The sequence below is a fragment of the Myotis daubentonii genome, chromosome 11, assembly GCF_963259705.1.
Source record: "Myotis daubentonii chromosome 11, mMyoDau2.1, whole genome shotgun sequence".
Taxonomy (NCBI): domain Eukaryota; kingdom Metazoa; phylum Chordata; class Mammalia; order Chiroptera; family Vespertilionidae; genus Myotis; species Myotis daubentonii.
The window spans coordinates 54,631,158-54,654,517 of record NC_081850.1 but is presented as its reverse complement, the minus strand read 5'-3'; the positions used below and the strand labels follow the sequence as shown (position 1 = coordinate 54,654,517).

The 23,360-nt window shown below is 45.5% G+C and overlaps 1 long non-coding RNA gene across 2 annotated transcripts in view; it reads right to left on the bottom strand.

Moving 5' to 3' along the window:
* LOC132212166 (uncharacterized) overlaps nt 1-23,360 on the bottom strand; it is a 188,735-nt gene that overhangs the window by 162,750 nt on the left and 2,625 nt on the right. Inside the window, exons 2-3 of one of the 2 annotated variants that reach the window (XR_009447674.1) lie at nt 21,210-21,415; nt 4,139-7,724 (exon numbers count right to left, since the gene is read on the bottom strand). This is a non-coding gene — a long non-coding RNA (uncharacterized LOC132212166). Of the gene's footprint in view, nt 1-4,138; nt 7,725-21,209; nt 21,416-23,360 lie in introns of those variants that run through there. The other variant, XR_009447675.1, reaches the window with a different exon arrangement.

Here is a 23,360-nt window from a genome sequence, read left to right as displayed (position 1 = left end):
TATCCCAAGTCCCTATTGGAGGGTCTCAGGCCAAGATGAAATACCTGCTCTTCTACTGGCCACTTGATTGGCTTGAGAGGCACCAGGAGGGGCTGCTGCCTGACAGGGCCCCCTCCTTCCTGGCTGAATGACTTATTTTCCTTGTTTGGGTTGCAGACTGAAGCGAGTGGCCTCCCCTCATTGGGTGACGGACCACATTAGGCACAGCCATGCTTTGCCTAACATGAGCTGGGAGGAAGGGCTCCCCTTAGATGTTGGTCAGGGGATGTTTCCAGATATTCTCCAGGCAGATTTTCCGTAGCTGGTATCAACCCCTTCCTCAAACCAGATTTCTACAGGCTTTCTCATGCAAGTGCCTCTATTTCTCAGGCATGAGGAAGACAGATTGTCTCCCTTTTTTTTTTTTTTTTTTTGTTGCTAATGCCAACAATACTTTCTTCTATACACATCCCTGTGCTCATGTTTTTGCATTCTTATCTCTTTATTTTCTTAGCTACATTCTTAAAAGTAAAATTGCTGATTTCAAGAGTATTCATACTTTACCACTGGAGCCATGTTACCCTGCTGACCTTCAAAAGGACTGAACCAATCCTTGTTCCCTCCAGTGGTTTATAAAGTCCTGTGTCTTGAAGGCATGTCCCAAGAATTTCTTTTTTTTTTTTTAATTTTGTTTTATTGCTTAAAGTATTACAAAGAGTATTACATATGTCTCCTTTCCCCTGCCCCTTGACATTCTCCTAACCTCCCCTACCCACCCCACACACAGTGTCTTGTGTCCATTGGTTATGCTTATATTCCCAAGAATTTCTTATTCCCAAATCTCACCTCACCATACTTCCCTTCTCACAGAGATTGAAAGTAGGCTCCTCTTTCACTAAGGAAATTAGGGGAGACGGGGTCTGTGCTATAGCAGATCAGAGTGGGTGAGGTTGAGAAGGGCTCTTACTCCCTGTATTTTTCTGGGGGCAAACAGAACTGTGTCTCATGCAGCCACTCGCCCTCCTGGTAGAAGTGTCCAGCGTCATGGCTGCTCGAAGTGCCCAGATAACAGAGTAGAAGTTACCAAAGACATGGGGCAGCCTTTGTGCAAGGCCCTTAAACATTCCAGACACTTCCATGGAGCTGCGTGGGGCAGAGCCAGGCCAGGCCTTTCCTGAACCTATTCTCTGTGCCCTTCCCCATCCTCCCAGCTCTGCTGGTCAAAGTCAGGCTCATCCTGAAAGAAAGGCAGACTTAAGCAACAAGAGATCTCTGCTCTTCCCCATCAAAATGGCAAAGATTAAAAAACAAAAAAAACAGAAACAAAAAAAAAAAACAGTGCTGGCAACTGTGCAGCGAGATAGGAGCATCCTTATATTGCTGGTGGGGGTGTGATGGGTCCATAGGTATCCAAAGCCATAGCAATTGTTCACACCCTTTCCCCCAGCAATTCTGCTCCTCTGAGTCTGCCCTGAGGGAGTACCCAGATGCTGGCACAGGCTTCATGTACAAAAATGCTCACTTGAGCATTATTAATAGTAGCTACACATTTGGAAACTACCATCCTATGAGAATGAAGAGGTTACAGAGATCCAAAGAACAGAATATTGAACAGCCATTCTATATCATGTTTTTGAAGAATACTTAACAACATAGGGAAAAAAAACTCTTGACACAGGAAATGCAAAAAGAGAGTGCTGCCAAATTGTATCCATACAATGATTTCACTGTTGTTAAACATAGGTAAGCCTTCTGGAAGATTATACTAAAATATTTACAGTGGTTTCTCTGGATTACACATGGTTATGATTCTCTTCTTTACCCTTTTCAGTATTTCCCGAGTTTTCTTTTAGGAGCTTATTTTTTAAATTGGAAAAAATATATTAAAAATAAAAAGTCTTATCATTGTCCAGGGCTCAGATTCAATTACACTATTTCCTGGAAACCCTCACCATGGATGTGACAAGCACTTCAAATATGTGGCCATTAATGTGACAAGTTCCTGTAACTGTCAGATCTGGTCGTTGAACCTTCGCACTTTCTCGCGTGGCACTCATCTCAGTCTGTCTTGCTTCAGAGTTACTTAACGTGCCTGCCCGCTGCCCTCTCCCCAGCCTGTCCTCCAGATGGGGACCAGAAGGGCAAGGACAGTCTTTTTTTTTTAATCCTGATTTTCTAGGGCTGAGTACAGTGAATGTGTATTGGATTAGTTGAATGTGATCAGTCAGATTGTCTGGAAAATAAGAAATTCTAATTATATTCAGAAGATCTAGGTAAGTGGAGCTCATATTCTAAGATAAAAAGGTTGTCAAGATTAGGATCAAGACTTCTACTTCTGACCAAGGCCCTTAAGAAAGGGCTCAGCCAGCCTCTGGGCATCACACCACCAATGGTCCACCCCTGGCTGCCGCTCCGTATACATACTTGCTACCTCCCTCAGTCTCTGGGCCACACCCTTATCCTTCAAACCCCAGGCCTTCACACCTGTTCCCGTTCATGGAAGGTCCGTCCCCTTCTAGCTGGCCGGTTCCTTGTTGTCCGTTAAGTTCAACTCCATAATAGGCTGCTTTGGTCCCTCTTCCCCCACCTGCCAATGGCTTGCTCTTCTTTTCCTTCTTACCCTTTTCCACTATTGCCATTCTGTATCTGTGGGATCATTTGCATATGCTTGTCTCTCCTGCTTCCCTGGAATCCCCGGAAAGCTAGCCACGTCTGTCTATCACGACTGGTCCTAGCATCTGGCAGAGCTTGGCACAACCATGAGCTGACTGAATAAAAGGAGACAGATGACATGGAAAGAAAGGGAATTTTCCCATTTCCCTCCTCCAGATCCCAGAGCTGATCCAACTCCCTGCATTCAAGCTGCTGATGTGGTATCAAAATTTTAGAGCCAGCCAAGGAGCAGAGCGGCTAAGAGGTGTCCAGGGCATACAGCCTTTTTGTGGTAGGGTGGGGTCGGTGCCCAGCCTCCTGACTCCTAGCACAGTGCTCCAAAAAGTGAACACCAGGTGGGAGGGATGGAAGCAATCCCAGGCTGGGCTCTGTTTTCCCAGTGCCCAACTCCTTTCCAGGGAGTGAGACTTAATGTGGTAGGAGGAAGCAAATAAAGTCTTTCATGCCTCTATTTACCACCAGGACAGGGACCAAGACATGCTGTGTGTTTGGATCTGGCTCAGTGCAAGGACAGTCACCCCTCGCATCTTTACATTGCATCGTTATTTCCAAAGCACGCTCACTTAAGTTCTCTTACTTTAGCCTCACAGAAATCCTGTGAGGACAGGCAAGCAGCTGATTAACCCACGTAACAAATGAGAAACAAGAGGCCCAGAGACGTGTGTCGACTTGCCCAAGGCCACACAGCTGATCAGTGGAAGAGCCAGGCCTGGAAGACAGGCCTCCTGATTCCCAGTCCAGAACTCTTTCAGTATTTCCAACACCCAACCATGACACTCAAATCTTTGTTTGTTTCTTATGGCACATGTTAGTCGTGGCACTGCAGTGTAATTAGTGACATGAAAAATGGCTGAGGGAGGAGCGGATGGGGTGATGGGTGTGGCCCCCCATGACTCAGGCTCTCGCCAGGTCCTGGTTTCCATCACCCCCATCACATGCCTGGATCTCGTGGTCTGAATCTCATGGCTCACGCTCCTTTCCTAGCCACCCTGCTCTGATCCTGACACTGATAAAGAGCAAAGCAGATCCTGTCTTCTCCCTCCACGCACAGCCCCTGCAAAGGAGGCAAGACAGGAATGGGAGAGCCCCGGGAGTGTTTATTGAAAAAAATCAGAACCCAGGATTACACGTACTGCAGAGGCAAGTGCAATCACTTCTTGGTTGAGAAGAATTTGGACTGAAACAGAGAGAGAAGAGAAGAGAAGAGAAGAGAAGAGAAGAGAAGAGAAGAGAAGAGAAGAGAAGAGAAGAGAAGAGAAGAGGAGACGAAGAAGGAGAAGGAGAAGGAGAAGGAGAAGGAAGAAAGGAAGAAAGGAAGAAAGGAAGAAAGGAAGAAAGGAAGAAAGGAAGAAAGGAAGAAAGGAAGAAAGGAAGAAAGGAAGAAAGGAAGAAAGGAAGAAAGGAAGAAAGGAAGAAAGGAAGAAAGGAAGAAAGGAAGAAAGGAAGAAAGGAAGAAAGGAAGAAAGGAAGAAAGAAAGAAAGAAAGAAAGAAAGAAAGAAAGAAAGAAAGAAAGGGAATTCAGAACTCTAAAAGTTTGCTATAGAGTTCATTCAGAACAAAGGGTGATCTATTGAGGAAAGCCCAGCTTGGGTGTTAAGTTCTGACTTCCAGGCAGTTTTTTATGATGTAACCTTAGGGCAGTTACATCTCTGGGCTTTAATTTTCTCATTTGTAATATCTATCACACGGGGGGGAAGAGAGGAGTCAAGCTGTCTTCCCAATTTGTTCCAACTGATCCCCAAACAGTCACCATGACATGCCTACAGATACTTTACATGAACAGTCACTTGGTAAAATATCCAAAGAAATTAAGTCCTCATGATCCGGGGCACCTTAACACACGGCACTTACGAGCATAGTCTCGAAAGCCAAACTCCCTGGGTTCAAATCCAAGCTTGCCACTTATTAGCTGTGTGACCTTGGGTAAGTTACTAAACCCCTCTGTCTTCAAGTTTCCTCATATTTAAAACAAGAATAATATCGGTACCCTTGCATGGGGTTATTACATGGATCAAAGGAATTAAGATAAGTAAAGCACTTAGAATTGGGCCTGAAATATGGTAAACACTCATTAAGTGTGATTCTTATCATTACCCAGCAAAATCTGGTACTCTCCATACCACCTAAATAACATTTACTGGTTGCTGAAGCTTTCCCTTGGCCAAAATGTTAAAAACTATAATTACTTTGTATATAAATTAAGGACTGCAATCATTTTGAATAGAAATCTTTCTAAGACACACTATAAAATGTCTTGCTTTCTTAAAGAGTATCTATTAATTATAGTTCACCTCCTCTCCTGACTCAGGCTCAACAAGAATAGGAAATCACCGTAGACTAGATCGTTCCTAAAAACCTTTCTAGTCTAACTTCTAAGATCTCACAGGTAGAACACCTGAAGAAAGCTCATCTTCATCCTGGGGTGTCTTGTGACATATCCGTCACAGCTCAGTTCCCTGGAGTTAAATGGTACAGAAAATTCCCCCAGAGAGGGCTGAATCCCCAGTGCCCGTGCCCATGCCCACCCCCTTCCAGTGCTGTGCTGCCTGACTCTCTAGGGCAGCAGTTCTCAACCTGTGGGTCGCGACCCCTTTGGGGGTCGAGCGACCCTTTCACAGGGATCGCCTAAGACCATCAGAAAACACATATATAATTATATATTGTTTTTGTGATTAATCACTATGCTTTAATTATGTTCAATTTGTAACAATGAAATTGGGGGTCACCACAACATGAGGAACTGTATTAAAGGGTCGCGGCATTAGGAAGGTTGAGAACCACTGCTCTAGGGTCTGCTGTGGCCCAGCTTCGGGCTCGACAGCAAAGTGATGCTCCCAGCCTCCTGCGCTCTCCCAACGTGTTGAAACTCCAGCCTGTTTGGCAAGAAATTTGGCCCCAGTGGTGCCAAGGATGGCAGTGGGCCCACTGTCCCACTGAGTATCAGACTTGGCCTGCAGGTTGGGGCTTGCTTCCCTTTTACCCAGGGTTTGGGTCAGACCAAACAGGGACCATGGGGCCTCCTTGTTCCCACGTGGCCTGGAGACCATTTCTGGCAAGCCCATGCCAATATCTTCAGGACACCCCTCTCAGCCCTTTGAGGAGAGGCCTTGACTGCTGAAAAGGAACCAACAATGGTGCAGTTCCTTGTTACATCAGAAAACCCCTTAACACCCCAAAAAGGAGAGTCTCAGATTTATCACAAATTGGGGAAATTCTTGGACTTGAACTCAAAACTTATTGGCAAAACATCTCTCTATAGGTCCACAGAAAATGAAAGGAATGTCTCTTAAGGTTAGGCAAACGAGCCTGGTCCAAATGTTTAGTCAAGTTAACTAATGGCTCTTGCAAGAATTTTTTTTAATGCTTAGCATGGTGTCTATATATAACAAGTACTTAACAAATATTAGTTCTCTTCCTACTTCCTGAGCCTTCCCCACTCTATATGTCCCAACACACACACATATACACACCTACATACACACACCACCACCACCACCACCACCACCACACGCTCGTGTGCACACACACACCCTGGAAGCCTAGATTAGGGGGAATTAGAAAGTAAATAAAGGGATTATCAACTCCACACCTTTGTCCCCTTTCCAAGTGTGACTCTCTCCCACCCGCTACCACGCTGCCAAGAAGATCTAGATTCTGGCTTCCTCCACCCCAGATAATAGCAATTATTACCTAACAATTATTAAGCACTTCCTGTGTGCCAAACACCTTTCATGCATTCATTATTCCACCAGCCCAGGATCCAGGTCAGGCCATCCTCAGGGGTCCCAGCCAGACTGGACAATATATACAAAACCTGGGTGTCCAGCAGCACTGAAGACCAATCCCTTTAGACCAAGCATGTCGAACTCACAGCCGGTGAGCCTCATGCCTCGTTAATTTGGCCCGTGTTAGTCTTTGAGTTTGACATGCTTGCTTTAGACAATGCCAGGTGAAGCATCTCCAAACATCGTTTCCCAAGGCCAGAAATCCTCAGGAGGTTGCCTTTTACACTTAGAGCTCTCCACACTTCACCTATTAATCTGCAGATTCTCATGAAGATTTCTTTTTTCCTGAACCGATATATCTGTGCTCTTTCTTTAAAAAAGTTTTGCATTACATTTACCAAAGTCATTCTTTTTGCTAGTTTATCAACTTTGCTTTTCAGTCGAGTTTTACTGATTTTGACAAAATAAAACTACAATCATCGCTTTCTAGTCCTTTCAGAAATATAGTGACCCTCAACTCTGAAACTTGAAAGGAAAGAAAATTATCCATTTAAATGGGCTGGTTGTTTTGCCCATCAGCTCCCTCTCCCCTTCCTTTCTTTCTCTCAATACATATTAACATAATTTCATAAGCTGTCTCCAAGCAGCATTTCCACTGTAATTAATGGCTTTTCACTCAAAGTGACACACCGAAGGAGTGAATAGCACAAAGGAAGATATATTTAAGAAATTGAGAGCTCAGTTAATTTTGTTACCGACCGCTGTGAAAGGAGTTCTTCTTTAGAGAAAGAGGGACTCTCAAGGATGAGAAAAGTCTGCCTCACTTAAAAAACAAACTACAAGAAACAGGCCACAATGTTATCAGTGGTTGCCTCGGGGTGACAAAGTGATAGACCAATACTTCCTTGCTTCTCATGCTTTTCTGAGTTATCTTACTTTTAAAAACTAAGCATGAATTATTGTTATAACAGAAAGAAAAAAAAATAATCACTGGGGTGATGGCTACTGAGATTAAGACGCATACCTAACAAGTCATTTCCCATCTCTCGCTTCCTGTCTTTTCCAGGAAGAAGCATCAGGGCAGAGGAGGGAGGAGACTGTCGTCGAGAAGGCCCGGTCCCCAGTGGGCAGATGGAAACTCGGAGGTGGCGCAACCTGCCCAGAGTCACAAAGTCAAGGGCAGAATGAGGACAGCTCTCTGTCGAGGTTACCAGGTCACCTGCCCGAAGCAAGGTGCTCTGCTTTCCCCATTGCTCAATTCCAGTGGATAATTGGGGATCACGCTAAGCCGTTCCAGAAACACAGCCTCCTGATAAAGAACAGGTCCACACTCATCAGGATGGCTACTACAAAACAAAACAGAAAACAGTGTGGACATGGATATGGAGAAACTGGAGCCTTTGTGCACTGCTGGTAGGAATGTGAAATGGTGCAATGGCTATGGAAGACGGTATGGAAGCCCCTCAAAAAATTAAAAACAGAACTACCATATGACCCAGCAATCCCACTTCTGGGTATATAACCAAAACAACTGAAAGCAAGGACTTGAAGAGATACTTGTACACCCATGTTGATGGCAGCATTACTCACAAAAGCTGAAATATGGAAACCACCTAAATGTCCATCAACAGATGAATGGATAAACAAAATGTGGTGTATACATACAACAAAATATCTTTCAGCCTTCAAAAGGAGAGATATTCTGATAAATGCTACCACATGGATGAACCTTGAGGACATGAAGTAATATAAGCCAGTCACCAAAACACCAATACTGTATGATTCCGTTGATATGAGACACCGGGAGTAGTCCAATTCACAGACACAGAAAGCAGAACTGTGGTTACCAGGGGCTGGGGACAGTAGAAGAGGGGAATTGTTGTTTAATGGGTACAGAGTTTTAGTTTTACAAGATGCAAAAGTCCTGGAGATCTGTTTCATAACAATATGAATGTACTTAACATGACTGAACTGTCCACTTAAAAAAAATGGCTAAATGGTAAATTTTATGTTATATGTGTTTTTTTAACCACAATTTTCAAAAAGTAAAAAAGCCTAGTTGGAAGGCACGAGCTAGCCACTGCCCACTGTTCCCGAGGCTTGAAGAAGAAGGGGTTATTACATTGCTATCATGACCGCGGCAGCGCTCTGAATGGAGCCCATGATCACCCCAGACCACATCGGTTCCTCTGTGTAACACCCCTGGCAAAAGCCAGGCAGACATGCATGAGACACGGAGGGACTGGAGCCCAAGCAAAGAAGGTGCTGGCGCCAAACCTCTTAACTCCTAGCTGAGAGCCAGGGGGAAGACAGGGCCAGCCTCAGAGGTCCTCTCGCCTGAGCCTCTTAAGAGAGAAGAGGGCGGGTTCTGCTCCAGGAAGAGGAGGGCTGTGGGGGCAGGAGGCTAAGAACAAAGATACAGCCAGGCCCCTTCAGAGAGGTAGAGGGTGTGGGACACGGGATTGACTTTCAAAGCAGAAAGAAGATCAGCGCCTTTTGCTGCTGAGCTGCCTTCCTATTCCAGTCGTGGATTTGCCTAGGTTCACCCCTGAGCTTGTCTGCCTGTCACCTCCCTGCCTCCTCAGTCTCTGCTCTCCTAACACCCACCTTGGCTCCACTTCCTGTGTCCTGATCTGAACACCTATTTGCACCTCTGTTCATGCATTCCTTAATCTGTCCTTTCACTCATTCTTCTATCCATCCAGTCACTCAAGATCTTACAGAGGCTAAGAACACAGACCCTGGAGCCATATAGCCTGGGTTCAAATCCCAGTTTTGTTCCTTACTAGCTGTGTGACCAGGGGCAAGTTACTGAGCTTCTCTGTGCCTCCATTTCGCCATCTCTAAAATGGAAATAAAAATGGTGCTACCTCAGAGAATTACTCGAAAATGAAAGAACTTCAATTCCTGTAAAGTACTTAAGAACCATGCCTAGCACACGATCAGCATTCAAAGTACGTTAGCTAAGATCCGTCATTCATTTGCAAACATTCAGGGTACACACTACACATCAGGTGCAGGTGAAGCTGTACTGGGGACAATGGGGAAAGGAGTCTAGATATAGTCCTTGCCCTTGAGTTGCTCCCCTTTTAGTGGGGGAGGCAGACTTACAAACAACGAAATATAAATGAAATTAGGAAAATAAAATACTATGAGGGGAGAGGAGAGAGGGAAAGGAGGAACATGATTGAGGGGGAAATCTTCGCAAAAATGTGGCATTTGAGCTGGGCCTGTGAGATGGCGTAAGGTTTTAGAATCTGAGCCTGGAGGGAGCCTCCCCCTGGTGGAGTTTGAATTTGGAAATATGTAAGTCCTTTTGAAATGAAGACAAGAGCTGCATCTCTGAGGTAAGGCTGCAAGAGAAAGTACAGGATACACAGTTGAATTTGAATTTCAAATAAACATTTTCACTACAGGTATATCCTGAATACACGAAAAATGTATTCATTGCTTACCTAAAGATCAAGTGCAGCTGACCCTCGAACAACATGACTGCTGACCCCCAAGCAGTCGAAAATCCTAGCACAACTGTGGATTCTATAGTGGGCTCTTTGAATCTGCAACTTCGACCAACTATATTTCAACCAACAGTATTTTCCATCTGCAGCTGGGAATATGCAGTTAGAAGTTCATTTACTGTTTTCCTAGGAGGTTGGCTGAATCCCTGCATGTGAAACCCAAAATGTGGAGGGGCTGGCTGTATTTATCGAAAAAAATCCACCTGTAAGTGGACCCCTACAGTTCAAACCTGGGTTGTTCTTCAGCCAACTGTATCACTGGGCATCCTATATTTTTACTTGTATTTGGCATCTCCACCCTGGGGTGGGAATAAACCCTTCTGGAAGCCTGTGGCCTGGACCTGAACTTGTGTCCCCACCCACCCGCTTGTGGTTTGCCACCTTCATGAGTCATTTGGTGTTGTTGACTCTGGGCTTTAGAGGGACCCTGATGAACTGTCGGCAAGTTATTCGGTGCCACTTTCTTATTAACAATCACCCTCCCCTCCCCCAGAGGGAGATGAATGGAAAAATCCCACATGTGTTCATTTTGTGGAAGGTCACCGTGTCTGCCCTCTTTATGCTAGCTTCTTTATTTTTCTGAGGTCACATCTCTTTTTCTTTTCCTTTGAGATTCATAAACACCATGATGGAAAGGAACTCATTCCCTTTGTCACTGTTATAAACACAGAGAGAGGGAAATAAAAAGAAATACCAGCAAAATAAAGTATCTGAAGACTGTGGCCTTGGCTGTGAAATGCAGGGAGGGGACTTAGGACTTCATGTGGCCCCAGAGTGTTCTAGGCTGGTGATGTTTTGCACCGACCCTTGGGGAGTCTCTCTGTAGCTTCCACCCAAGCTGGGCCTGTAACACTTCAGGTGAGCAACAGTGAGCGAAGCGGCTGCCCAACTGTCAGTCACAGGCAGGAGAGGAGCCTGGCGACCTGCAGCCAGTCAGAGGTGGTCCTGGGGACCCTCCCCTCATACATAAAACATGCCACGCAAAGTCATTTCACGCCCCAGCATCTGCCCGCTGATCCAGAAAGGTACACCTATTCATCTCTCTCAGAAAATGTTTGTGGAGAGAAATTATCAGCAGGAGAAAACAAATTCTCTGGTGAGATATTGCCCTTTGTGCAATATCTATTTCTGTGGAAGCGTCAACAATGGGGATGGTGTTCGGCTTGAATGTGGTGTGCCTGAGAGAACTGGGAGGAAGCCTGACTTTACAAAAACCCCAGGGCAAGGAGATTCTGCCACCTGGGTGCCTGCCTATAGGACTGGGCTGGAAAAAAAGATTTACAATGAAGGTTCTGAGACTAAAGGGAAGTGGGGGTGGGGAGGGGGGGCTCCTTTTTTGTTGATGCACTCAAAGCCTGCTCCAGCTCCCGGGCCAGAAGACATAAGACAAAACGTAATAACTGAAAGAAAGGACCCCACCCCAAGGCCCATTTCAGCTGCCTCAGGAGGATTTTATTCATCAGGGGCCATAGACACAGGACTGAAGACATACAAGCTTTTCAAGGGCCTCAAGAAATGCACACCACCAACATGCTTGTTGACGCCAAGACACACAATGACAACTCCAAAATAAAACATTAACTGTCTACAAAATACAGTACTATATCAACTCCCTAAATTATTCAACTTGATATCCATGAAAATTTTATTATATTTGAAAACAATTAGTGGATCCTTTCACTTCAAGGAATTCCTAACTGTGCCCGATGCTTTCTGAGAAATCATAGCCACTGAAAATTAAATTAGCAAAATAATCTTGAAAGCAAAATTATAAAAATGCCCTAACTTACAAGACTATTTAAAAGCAAAAATAATTGCATTTACAGTGGTATGTGGGAACTTTTTTTAAAAAATATATTTTATTGATTTTTTTACAGAGAGGAAGGGAAAGGGATAGAGAGGTAGAAACATGGATGAGAGAGAAACATCAATCAGCTGCCTCCTGCACACCCCCTATTGGGGATGTGCCCACAGCCAAGGTACATGCCCTTGACCGGAATCGAACCTGGGACCCTTCAGTCTGCAGGCCAATACTCTATCCACTGAGCCAAACCGGTTAGGGCCTCACAGCCTTTTAAAGACTTTTTAACCAATTCTCCTGTTTCTATCTCCCCGTCCCCCCGACCCCCCACCCCCACACACACACCCTTCAGACCCATCACACCCGCACCCACACAGGTGCATGCGTAGCATACATGCATTTAGAGGTGGAGGAGTAAGTATTCAGACCAGGCAAATAGATTGTACAGTAGAGGCATACCCATATTAGTGAGCAGTTTAAAATGGTGGTTCCCAACCTTTTGTTGGCCATGCTGTGGGAACGTTTTGATGTGTGCTGTGACATGGGGCAGTGCATCTAGAAGTTAGACTGCTTAGCTTCAACCCTGTCCCATGGGTCAGGGCCCATCAAAAGCTTTAAGAAAAGCAGATATACGCAGACAGGGGTAGTGAAGAAATATCTTTGTAGCCAACTGAACTGATTTGTTCCCATAACCCCATAGACCAGTGTAAAGATAGGGCTGGTCTCTGAGTCTCCAGACACCAATCCTCTCTGTATAGGATGAGACACCTGAGGCTCAGAGAGGGGAAGGTCAATCCCTAGGTCACACAGCAAAAGCATCCATCAGGCAAAGGGCTAAGAACCTATAAGCTAGAGATGGGACTCCAAGACTCCTGTCTTCCAGACTTTGCCCTGGCCACTATACCATACCTGGATGTCTTGCTTCCTTCGCCTAGGCCCTGAAGCCCCTTGTTCTTAGCAGGATATCTAGATCTTTTGAAGTTCACTCACTGCTTTGATTCTGGAGGATTCAGCTCATGTTCTTAGATGCCTGTTGACGTCCACCATCCATGTGTTTATCCTTTGGTTTTCCCAACTTTGGTCCAGGCATCCTACTTTCCAAGCCTTCTAATTGGAAGGCCACCTTATCCTGTGCAAATCACCTGTGCCCAAGATCTCCTTTCTAGCAGGGTTTAGTTGACTGGCTCATCCAGCCACCATGGGACAACTGGATACTTAGACCATGCCATCTGCCGCCCCCTGGTGGTCAATAGGAGAGGTGCACTGCCTGGGACTTGGTCCTCCCCATTTGCCAAGCATATTTGAGCTGGCTTAATTACCCTTTCTGGAAAGGCTTCCTTATTCCTAGATGGCTGGTATCTGGACAGCTTCCCTCTCCTTCACTCTTACTCCTCCAGTTAATTGCCCACGGCAACTTCAGCCTCTCCACTGAACAATCAGTCATCAACTCCCAAGTATTCATTGAGTACCAGTCAATAGTGATAAATCTGGCATGAGGGGGTGAAGGAGAGAGTGCAGAGAGGATGTAAGATGTAGCCCGTGACCTTGAGGAGTTCATGGTCAATAATGGGAGTCAAAACACACCCCAAAATTTAAAAATAATTTGATGTTTAACTGTTCTGTGCCAAGAACTTCAAGAATTCAGAAATGGGGTGAAGTAGTTAGGGAGGCCCCCTGGAGAAAGAGATTTGATCTGGCATTTGGAAGACAGGAAGTATTTTGAAAACAGAAGTAAAGGAAACGGACTCCTATGTATCCCCTTTACTTTCACACTACTACCAGACCACTTCTGACACCAGATGTGGAGGTTTTCCACACACCAAGCAATTCTGCCACACCACCTGGGTATCCTTCAATTTAACTCCATGCTGACACTGTCTACCTGGAGATCGCATCCGACCCCACAGGTTAAGGGCTCAGTCCCCCCAGACTGCACCTCCTTCAGATGCTAACTGCAAGTCTAAGTTACCTGTGCTTCTAACCAACCAACTATAATGGAGCTTCTCAGACTCCCTCCTCAGGTTTGATTAATTTGCAAGAGCAGCCCAGAGAACTCAGGAAAACGTAACTTACTAGATTACAGGTTTATTATAAAAGGATAGAACTCAGGAACGGCCAGATGGAAGACATGCATAGGGCAAGGTACGTGGGAAGGGACACAGAGCTTCCATGCCCTTTCCTGATGGGCCACTCTCCCCGAATCTCTACATGTTCACCAACCTGGAAGCTCTCTGAACCCGGTTTTCGGTTTTTGTAGAGGTTTTATTAGACATGATTGATTAAATCATCAGTCACTGGTGATTAGTTCAACCTCCAGCCTCTTTCACATTCTTGGAGGGAAAAGGGTGAGGGGTGCCTGAAAGTTCCAACCCTCTAATCCCATGGTTGGTTGCCCTGACAGCCAGTCCCCATCCTTAGGGACTTCCCAAAAGTCACCTCATCAACATAAACTTGGGCATGGCTGAAAGGGGCTTGTTCTGAATAACAAGATACCCATTTCACTTTTATGCTCTTATAACTTAAGAAATTCCTAGGGTTTTAGGAGCTCTGTACAAGTAACAGGATGGAGACCAAATAATATTTATAATAAATCACAATATCACAAGGAGGAAATAAAAAAGTATTCTGAAAGGAAGCAAAGGCCATGAGAAATAACAAGTAAAATAAAATTATGGCTCAAATAATATTTCCAAGATAAAAGATAAAAATGGAGATGAACTCCTTTCTTATTATCTGCTTCTCTGGGTGCTCAAACCACTCTTGCAGAGCATATAATACACTCTGACTCTGCAATGCTTGTGTGTCTCCCTTCTGCTATTCATTAGGATCCTTTTCGTTGCAATTAACAGAAATCCAACTTAAATTCATTTAGTAAAAAATAAATAAATTTATGGGTTGAAATAATTGGGGACATGGATTGCACTGGCAAAAGGTGTGACCAAATCAAGGGCTGATACAATGTCACATGTTATTCATTCTCATTCTCTCTCTCAGTCTCTCTCTCTCCCCCTCCCTCCCCTCCTCCAGCTCTGTTTTTCACTCTCAGGTCACCCTTTGAGTGCGTCATTCTGTCCTACCACAGCTGGGCTCCCCCAGAAGTCAGGGAAAATGGCCAGGTAACCAGTTTCATGTACTTCCAGCTGTAATTCCAGGAGCCAAAGAAGGTCTGCCCCACTAGTTCCATTAGTCCCAGGGAGAGCCCTTCATTGGCTCAGCACCCCTTTTGTGCTCCGCCCCATGTCACAGGGGCTGGAACCCTGAGTACATGTCCCAACCCCCTGTCTGCAGATCCTAGAATAAAATGCATGCATGAGAAGCACTTGGCACGACGTGGTAGGCAGAGGAAAGGCAGAAGCCAGATTTGTGCTGTTCTGGCCGTGTCAAAGTTTAGGCTTAGGCAGACATGCCATTTTGCAGTCTAAGTATTTTCCTGAAAACCTTGGGCCTCAGGATTGGAGGCAGCTGAGATCAGCTCTCCTGGCTTTCAAGTCCCTTCAAATTCCTATCTGTGAAAGCTGATAATAAAACTGCTCTGTCCAGAATTTCCAACAGTTTTGTAATAAACTCCCTTTATTAAATTCCTTCTTCCTTGAAATACCACAAGCAGCCCCTGTCGGTGACATACCCTAATGGATACATGTGAACACCCGGAGGTGGAGGAAGAGGAGGAGAAAGACGGTGCTAACAGCTACATCAAGAGCAATCACAGAACTCCTGACCCACCGCCAGCCCCAGGTAGGAAATGGTGGGAGGTAAAATCAGGTAGGTGGGATGAGGTGAGACTATGGAAGATGGTGAATGCCAGGTGAGAAGAAGGAAGCAAGGTGAATATAATGGCAAGGGCCACATTCTAGGGCAGTGATGGCGAACCTTTTGAGCTCGGTGTGTCAGCAATTTGAAAAACCCTAACTTAACTCTGGTGCCGTGTCACATATAGAAATGTTTTGATATTTGCAACCATAGTAAAACAAAGACTTATATTTTTGATATTTATTTTATATATTTAAATGCCATTTAACAAAGAAAATTCAACCAGAAAAATGAGTTCGCGTGTCACCTCTGACACGCGTGTCGTAGGTTCACCATCACTGTTTTAGGGCAACCAGTGGTGGTATGTGAGGGACATATTAGTGTGTGGGCAACAGGAAGAAAGTGAAAACAGAGGTGCCCAAGAATGGAGAGATGTGAAAACACAGAAGAAAGGGACTCTAAGAGATATGTTAGAAGAAGAAATAGGATATTTTGGTATATTGTAATTAAAGACAATAATAACAGCTGCCATTTATGAAGTTCCGATTAATTATACATCACATACTCTGCTGGGTTCTTTACTTATGTTAGTTATAATCCTGCAAAGCAGAAATCATCTACATTTACAAATTAGAAAACCAGGTTTTAGGGATGTTAATTGATATGCTCAAGGTCAATCAGCTAGAGATCAGAGCCAGCACTTGAACTTGATTAGGTTGCTCTGAAGGCCTGCATTCATTCCACCAGCTATGCTGCGTTCCTTCGTATCACTGGTCCTTTTAACAATTCAAAGGGTCAAACTTGATCCCCACTTGGCAAGAGGCAGTGGAGTACAATCAAAAGGGCAAAGCCTTTCTTCTCTGACATGAAGCCCTAAGAATATAACCACGAGGAGACAAATGCAAATTGAGGGATAGTCTCCAAAACACCTGGCCTGGTCTCTTACAAAATGTCAATGTTACTAAAGAGGAAAAAAAGATGAAATACTATCCTAGATGAAAAAAAATGACTAAAGAGATGTGACAACTAAATGCAGTGAGTAACCTGGATTGGATGCTGAATCAAACAAACAACACCATCAAGGATATTTTATAAACAATTGGTAAAGTAAAACAGATACTAAACAGTAATGTGTTAATGTTACACTTCCTTCCCAAGTGACAATTTTATTGAGGTTTTGTGGGAGAATGTCCCTTTCTTTGGAGATGAGTTGAAATATTTAGGAGTAAATTAATATAATGTTTCCAAGTAATTCTCAAATGGATTAGCAAAATTATGATCAAGAGAGAGGGTGCAGATGTGGCAAAATGCTAACAATGAAAGGGTCTGTGAGATTGCATTATTCTTACAATTTTTCTGTAATTTGAAATTTTTCAAAATAAAAACTTGAAGGAAAAATTTTAGGAGCATGCATTTCCCCCTCAACCTCCCCCCCGCCCAAGAAAAAAGACAAGAAAAGAAGAAGGTCTTCAAGTTGAATACACCTGAGTCTACCCATACCAGCTGTGTGAACGCTGCGCCCCCTTTTCCTCAGCTGCAAAGTGGCAGTGTTAATGTCCAGCACAAGCGCTTCTGTGGGACAATGCAGGCACCACTGGAGTGACACCTGGACCAGGGTGGCCAGCCCTGTGTCCTCTATGTTCACATTTGCTCTCCTCCCTTCCTCCTGCCTCCTCCCTGTTTCACCTCAGGATCCATTAATCTGACCTTGGAGGGAGATTTGCTCAGGATAAATAAGAACAACTATGTGCCCTGTAGAGTGCCCAGATGAAGCAATATGACATCCTGCGGGGACACTGGGATGCAGGCTGGCTGACCCTCTGAATGTCGAACCACAGGGACAAAAGTCAGAAAGGCATCCACCCACGACTTGCTGGCTTGTGTCATGGACTGGAGCTCAGACACTAGCCAGAGCTTCTCAAAGTGGGGTCACTGGCCCATCTGAGCAGTATCCACTGTGGTTCGTGTCAAACTGCAGACTCCACGACCGACTAGGACCCTAATGGGCTTCTCAGCAGGGTGTCGGGAGTGCGCAGTCTAACACCGTTTTCTAGGAGACTCTGAGGCACACTCAAGTTTAAGCACTCCTGACCCTCACCACAGCCGTGTGGACGTGCTACCTTATAGCACATGGTCCACTGAAGCAGTGGGTTCCTGTGCTTGAAGCCTAATAATAACATTAAAGGGTTATAGCCACCACAAAGGCGTCCACAGATGGGAGCAAACGGAAATTCAAACCGAGTTGTACATAGAGATAAAAGCAGGAGATTTAGGGAGAAAGCAATGTTTCTCTCTGAGCTTCACCAGCTCCAGACTCAAAGTGTACGAATGAAATCTGCCCCAGCCTTGGGGGTGAAGGGAGCCGCCATCGAGAGCCCCCAAACCCGCCATTATCTGCACATGAGCACTAAAGGGATCAGAGTGGGCTCTGAGCCCCTCCACTCACCATGACTCTGGGAAGCTGCGTAACCCAAACAGTTCCCTCCTCTGACATGTGCAGCAAGTGGTAATTCTACAGCGCCCTGTACGCTCCCAAAGCTCCAGAAATTCCAATGACCGACTTGGAACTGCCAGTGTCTCTCCAAGCCATGCCCGCGGGCCTCTCTGGAGACGCTCACTCTAGTAGATGCCACCTGAGTGAAAGAAGCCAGCAGCAGTCACCTGGCTTCCCTGTAGCCCACTGCGGGCGTGTTCGTTGGCTTGGAAGGTGACTGGGCTCCTCTTTTGAGCCCAGGAGACCAGATCATTTGGCCACACAAGTTCACCCCTGATCCTGAGAATCCTCTATTCCAAACCAACTCCAGCAGGCATTTACCCACAGGGTCTGAGTTATTTTGGGAGACTCCACATCCTGTACTCAGCCCTAGGGAGGGGAAGAGAAGAACAGACAATTGGGCAGTCTCCACCCCCAATCCACCCCCAAACTCAGATTGGGGGCAGAGAGCCATTTGCAACTTTAACTCTTTGCTGGCTCTGGCTGAGACCAAGCCATCCCACTTAGAAAAGCCTCAAATGGAAGCATGTCAACCATTGTAATTCAAGAAGGGGTGGTGGGGGGGGAATAACAAAGCATATCAGGAGAAAATTATGCGTGGAAAGTGACTTTTAAAAATCGTCTCTAAATATTACAGCCAAAGTGAAAGGATGGAAATTGCATCATCAGAAGAGCATTTTTGTGTGTGTGGTTTAACATTGAAGAAATAAATAATTTTCCCAACTGTAGGACTTAAAGTAATATTTCACCCTTTCAGGAACTCTGGGGTTTATTTGGGAGATGAGAATTGAATTAAACTCTTTAGATGTATCATTTCACACACCAGCACACCAAGTCATTCACATTGGAACCCAGGGAAGGGTAATCTCTGAGGTGTCAATGTTTGCTGCGCCCCTTCTTTGTCTATTGTTCCTTACAGTGTACAAAGCCCCCAGGAGTGGTCTAGTCTAGCATCTGGCCTTGCACAGGAGAGGTGCTGGGTGCAAGGAAAAGAGAAAGGGAGGCAGCAAGGAAAGAGTCTGCAATGATTTTGCCAGGGTGACGAGGGCCTTTTTGCGGTGACGAGGGCCTTTTTGCATGGGGAATGTGGTTCATTAGGCTTGAGGTGATAACTCATATTTAAGAGCCATGATTTGTTAGATCTCTCCTGGATTCACTTCCACACACAGTCACTCAGGGCCTAGCATTTGGCGAGAACTGAGCACATCCTGGGAGTGGACAGAAATGAATAATGCACAACCCCTACTGTCTGCCCTTCAGATGTCTTTCAAGGACAGGAGAGTCACACATGGTGGGCGCCTGGCATCCCTGAAACCAATCAATCTGGGACTGTGAGACCCCCATAGAAGAAAACCTGATGGCACCAGTGGGCTTGTATTTAAATCCTCCTCAGCTGCAGAAAACCATTGCTCTGCTCTTGATGGACACTTGCTTCTTAACACAAAACAACACAAAACAGAACACACACAGCCTGCTTTCTCTGCTTCTGACACCCACCTCCTCCAGTCTGCCAGGCCTGCCTTGGTCCTGGCTCCTCACAGAAGCAGTGGTCAGCCCTGGAGATATCACTGATTTCCACTGCCCTAGCCTCCTTGGGACCTGGCTGACCTACTGTCCTCTAACCCTGTTTCCTTTCTGCCACACTTTCTATTTCCTCTTTGACCACATGCTTCAAGCCCCATCTGCTGGGCCCTCAGGCTACCTGATGCCTGACCTGAGATAACTTTATGTCCTCAGACACCTATGGTCCATTTTTGGCTCTTCTGCCCTAACCTGTTCTACTGCCAGTAAGCTCCAGGTGCCAATGGTGGCCTTCAAGACTGCCATCGGACTGATGTTTGGGACTGAAAAGCCACTGCGCTCAGAGGGTTTGCAACCTCCATAATTTACACTGCAACTGCCAGCGGACAGGCAGTTTGACTGTTGAGATGCATCATTGCAAAACAATTCAACTAATTGGCTTTCCTAGCACCCATTTGTACATCAGACCCCAATGGACGGAGCCCTATTCTCATCAAAGGGACTTTCCAACTGGCTCTCAGACTGTAGCTACAGCAGAATCGCCTGGTTGGCTTGCCGAGCCACCCCCTCCGCCCCCCACCTCTGGTTCTGGAGAACTGAAAGTCAAAAGGACAATTTGTATTTCTAACAGGCTCTCGGGTGAAGCTGATGTTCTGGCCGAGGGACCTCACTTTTGAGAACCCCTGCTCCAGTCCAGTGGTTTTCAAACCCGGCCCACATTGGACTCACCGAGGGAGATTTACAAACAAACAAAACCACAAATGCCTGATTCTACCCTCCTCCCTATGCTGATTCAATTGGTCTGAAATACAGTCTCGTCACTGGGCACTGTATAAACGCTGTAGGTAATTCTAATGTCCAGCAGGGGTTGTGGGTGTCTGCTGTTGTCCATTTCATCAGCTGGGCTAGGGGTGGGGGGGCTTCTTTATCCCCCACAGGGAACCTTGAGACCCCCAGGTAAAATATAGGACACCCAGTTAAATTTGAATTTCTATGAACAACTAATAATATTTTACTATACGTATGTCCCAAATAGTGCATGGATGTTTTTTAATGTTATTTTTTCCCCTAAATATGGCATCCCTACCCTTAGACACTTCCATAACACAGAATGAGAAACAATGACCTGCCATGTCCCATTTCATAAATATTAACACCAAGAGTCCCAGAAGACACAGAGGAAGTCTCAACCTCAGTCCAGAATTCTTTTCCTTCCATCACGCTTAACTGTGCTAAAGGTACTCATACCCTTTTCTTGTTAGGGGGTTATTGTCAGTTGCCTGGAGGTGACTTCAAAGGGGTAGATAGGAATTCTGTCTTTTCTACTCCCTTTTCAATTCTCACCTCCACCCACCTTTCTGTTGCAGATATCACAGAGGCTGTCCTGGGCTATGGCCATTCTCAGGGCCATATTCTTAAGGCCACCTCAGGGAGGATGTGGGCTGGAAGTGGTACTAGCCAGTGACAGCTGTGAGCTGAGAGCCCATAATTGGGTAACACAAGGACAAGTGGGATTTGGCACAGGCAAAGTACAGGCAAAGCATGTTGGGAGAGGCCCACTTAATTCGTAGAGACACTCGGAATTAGTTGTAAATTCTCTGGGAAGAGATCAAGGCAGTGGCATAAACAGCTCAATTAAACTGTCGGCTCAATGCTCAATGTGCGGTAATGGTCAAAACACAGCCTTTAATCTAGATACAGAGGATTATCTTTCAACCAGTAATGAGATTCCTAAGATTAGTTGTACCTGGGTGGAGGGAACAACAGCTGGCTCAGCGACACTGCAGACAGGCTTGCATGTCAGCATGACTGGGACTTGCGTGGAAGAGGCTGCCTGGGCGCCACAGCCCTCCTGGAGCCCCATCTGGATGCTAGGAGGACAGGGAAGATTCTCGTTCTGCTTTCTCGGCTTAAGAGACACCGTCTGTGCCTTTTGCAACAGCATAGATGGACCTGGAAATTATAATGCAAAATGAAAAAAAGCCAGTCAGAGAAAGACAACTACCATATGATCTCACTTATATGTTGAATCTAATGAACAAAATAAATTGACGAACAAAATAGAACCAGAGTCATGGATGCATGGCACAGACTGACAGATGCCAGAGGGGAGGTGGGTGTGGTGGACTGGACAAAAGAAGGTAAAGAGAACTGCCATCCAAGAACATATATGCATAGCACATGGACACAGACAACAGTGTGGTTAGGGCCTGAGGGACAGGAGGGCAAGGTAGGGTGAAGGGAGGCAAAGGGAGAGAAATGGGGAACATCTGTAATAATGTTAATTAAAAAAATAGCCCAGCTGGTATTGCTCAGTAGTTGAACATTGATCTAAACCAGGAGGTCATGGTTCCATTCCCGGTCAGGGCACATGCCAGGGTTGCACAATAGGAGGCATGCAGGAGGCAGCAGATCAATGATTCTCTCTCATCATTGATGTTTCTCTCTCTCTCTCTCTCTCTCTCTCTCTCTCCCTCTCCCTCTCTGAAATCAATACATATATATAATAAAATAAATAAATAAAATAAAAAGGGAGATAATCTGGGAATAGAATCCCAGAACACAGTCAGTCTGACATGTTCCCACCTCCAGAACAACGCTAATAACCACAAGCACCAGTTCTGAGGCAGAAATGTCAAGCTTTAGCCCTTTGCCATCTTACCCTTCATGATCAACCACTCACACTCACTCATTCACCAAATATTCATTGGGTGCTTACTAGGTGTCAATCACTGTTCTGGATGCTGGAGATACGCAGTCAACAAAGAGGAAAGATCTCTTTCCCATCATGGGGCAAGACAACAAATAAACAAGAAAAATCAATAAAATATGCTGTGTGTGAAATGGGGATGAGTGATACTAATTGTTGAGTGGGGACAATTCTAGATATGTTGCCCAGGGGAGGTCTCACTGAGTAGTGATATTTAAATAAAACCTGAAGGGAGTGAGGGGTGAGTCATGGAGACAGCTGGGCGCAAGCATGTCGGGCTAGGAGAGCTAGTGCAAAAGCCCGAGGAAGAGGCACCCTGCTTGGAGCAGGAGAAAAGACAGAAGATGAGGTCAGAAATGTAAGGAGACGAGAGATCGGGTACGGCCTTATGAGTGCTGTGAGGATTTGGGCATGTACTATTAGGGAAATGGGGATTTAATGGGAAATTTGAGCAGAGAGCCATAAACATATTCTTTTAATAGGATCACTGACTGCTGAGACAGAAGCAGGGAAATGAGTAAGAGACACCTGCAATGACACAGGCAAGAGATGAAGGACAGTTGCGGCAGCTGAGATGTGTGGTAGGATTCTGCATATTCCTTGCTCATGGGTAGCATGGAGTAGGAATGAAGGAAGGTGTCAACGATGACGGATAGTTATGCTTCAGATCTTCACTGAGCACTAAGGACTTCCAAATCTATGCTTCTGACCCAGACTCCTTCCTGCCCTGGGGCCTGGCACACAGCAGGGAACTGACATTAACATTTGGTGGACTGAAATGAAAAAAAGTAGACGAGTCTGTTTGGTTGGTGGCACAATTTTTCCAGGCCTCTACCAATGTATAGTTTACCAGCAGATACTGGAGGGAGGTACACAAAAAAAAGCTACCATGTCCCCATCTTGATCTAAAGTAAGAAGTTGAGAGAGGGCAGAAACTGAAACAAGGCCATACCGAATCCTTCCAGTAAGAAAACCAGGAAGGGAATGGGAGGGGTGGGAGGGGGACACACACACAAAAAAATGCCAAGAATGATGGACACAGTGTTGGGTTTGTGATGTCAAGAGATTGGGTGCCAATCCCAGCTGTGCCTCTTAACTCAATCTCTTCCCTTCATGGCTCCCAGTTTTCCTTCTGAAAACAGAGAGCCGGGCTCTCTGAAAAGAGAGTCTGTCCAGCTGTAACCCTCC